This window comes from Schistocerca piceifrons, chromosome 4 (assembly GCF_021461385.2).
Source record: "Schistocerca piceifrons isolate TAMUIC-IGC-003096 chromosome 4, iqSchPice1.1, whole genome shotgun sequence".
NCBI lineage: Eukaryota > Metazoa > Arthropoda > Insecta > Orthoptera > Acrididae > Schistocerca > Schistocerca piceifrons.
In genome coordinates, this window is record NC_060141.1 from 195,255,563 (window position 1) to 195,258,083 (window position 2,521).

The following is a 2,521-nucleotide window of genomic DNA, read 5'->3' on the forward strand; positions in this document are numbered from 1 at the left end:
CGCCGCTGTCTGCGGTCGGACGCCGGCCGGCGCGCTTTTATATGGCCACGCTGGGCGTCGCGGCGCCTGTCGCCGTGGAGGGTTGGGGGCGGGGGCGGTGGCGGGAAGGGGGAGGGGGGGGGAGGGCGCCGCGGGAATTATTGGCCAATCACGCTGCGGCGCGCGGGACGCCGCGAGCGACGTGGGTGTAGTCGCGGGCAGAGTTGTGGGGTAATAATTCTCCGAACGAACCGTCAGGTACCCACAGCCACTAAGCAAAAACTTGAATCAGCGGTGGAGGAAAAACCGAACATCTACGTGTTGTAAATATGAGGTGTCACCGGAAAGGATTTTTGTCTTCTATCCTTCTTCTTTCTTTGTTTCGCCCAGTTAAAAAGCACTTTTAAAACTGATGGAGGAGCGTTATGGTTCTTCCCTTCTTACTCTCCAAAAATCATTTCGTGACTTCGAGGTATATTTTCTTCCGCTCTTCTGATCGTGTGTCTCTGGTTTTCTTCTTCGGCTTCTTTGTGTTTCTGTGGTTCCTTACCAGCATTCAAAATACTAGGCAAATTCTTGTGATTCCTTCTTTGATATTCATGTCTCGTAAATATTTCCTAATTTGTTCTAACCAATTCATTTTTACCTTATTTGAATAAATAATGTTGAGAGTCTATTATTGTCCATTCTACAAATATCACCACGGAATTTCAAGCGTTTCATATGCACGGTGTCAGTGAACCTGTCTGTTACAGTGCAGAGCTCGGATGTTCTCTTCAACCAGTTTCAGTTTTCTTGTGTGGTGCCATAAATTTTCTTAAGAATATTCCATTCTTGCTTTTCAATTCCTGAAACTGTGAAGTGATCTCCAACAACATTAACCTCTCAGTTTCGCATTGCGCCATTTTTTTTTCTTTTTTGTGTTGATGTCGGCGGTTCCGCATGCCGTTTGAAGCTTAACGACTCTTTTTTAAGTTTACGTTACCTCTGTCCAACCGCGATGGATAGTATGACCTCTCCAAAGTGTGAGTATTTGAACAAGGCCACCTTATTCTATCTTCAGTCAAACTTTACTGATGTAAATTTTCCATCTGACGTGTTTTCTCGTATGTATTAATCGTTTGCCTTCGAAATCGTCTCCTGCAATTTTTGTCTGTACATACACATTCTTCCTTAATTTCTGTTGTGACTTCAATTTGACACTGATTTTGAATTTAGAATTTATTATTTTTATAACACTGATTTTTTTTAATTTTCACTTAATGTGTTGACTGAAGCTGTGTTTAAAGGAAGAGGGAAGATATCTTTATCACTTTTTAAGAGCTCCGTACCTCAGTCGGTAACAACGGAACCCTTACAGGATCGCCGCCCGTCCGTCTGTTCGATTATTATGAACCCCTTTTTCTCAGGAACGGTTATGTTTCAAGCTGAAATTTATGTCTGATACGAAGGTCCACGGTCCATTGGCGGTGCAAAATATGAAGCTTCTTAGTTAATGTAATGAAAAGATAGGACCATTTACGTCCCATACATGATACTCGCAAACTCATTCATCAAAACCTATAGGATACTCCCTGTTGGCCTAGAATCAAGAAATGTGGCAACGAGTACTGTTTCGCTGTAACAGTAAAGCGAAAATTTGAAAATCGGTAATTATTAATTAAGTCACATAAAAAAATTTGTCATTTGTTATTCGACTTAAATCATGCAACATTCTGGGAAGTCTTGGAATTCTTGGAACCGACCTCTTGCCAGTATCGATATGGATAACACGCAAAAATCGTCCAGATTCTCGATTCCCAGGAGGTATGAACTATTTGTACGTAACGTATCACCTGAATATTGCGGGAATGGAAAGTAATATTGATGTGTGATTTTCACAGAATGGATTGGTAGTGAGAGTCTAGTACTATTAGCCAATAAGAAGATTGTAATAATACTTAGAAAGTGTATCTTTCGGCAAACATAGACTTTTTAAACAGAACAATGCCTATTGATATCAACAAATTAAAATTAGAGTAAATTAGAATGTGAGTGATGTTTGTTGCAGGATTCTAGTGCGAGACGTTTACGAGATATCGTATTTTCAAAAGTTTTCACATCTACACTTGCCTGTGCCATTCAACCTGTGAGCTCGCTAGGTACGATGTTATGTTTGTTTACAATGTGATTGTGTGTTCTCTGAGAGCGTTGTGATTTGTTACTCAGTTAATGTGTGGCAGTCGAAGCAGTAGGCCGTGAGTGGACGATGGGATTTACCAACACAGAAAAAGCCGACTTGCTCATGGAGTATGGAGAACGTAGGAAGAATGCACTTAGTTCTTGTACGGTGTGGCGAGATATCCCAATAGATGTCAACCATCTCGGCAGTTATTTATCAGCCTCTTCAGCCAGTTACGTGAAAGTCGTAGTGTAACATCTAGACAGCGCAACAGAAGGAAACAAATGACGACAGATGAGGGGGAAATGGATGTTCTTGCTGCTGCTGCAGTTGATCCGTACGTTAGCTCCCTCGCAATCGCATGAGGAAGTAGCATGAGTC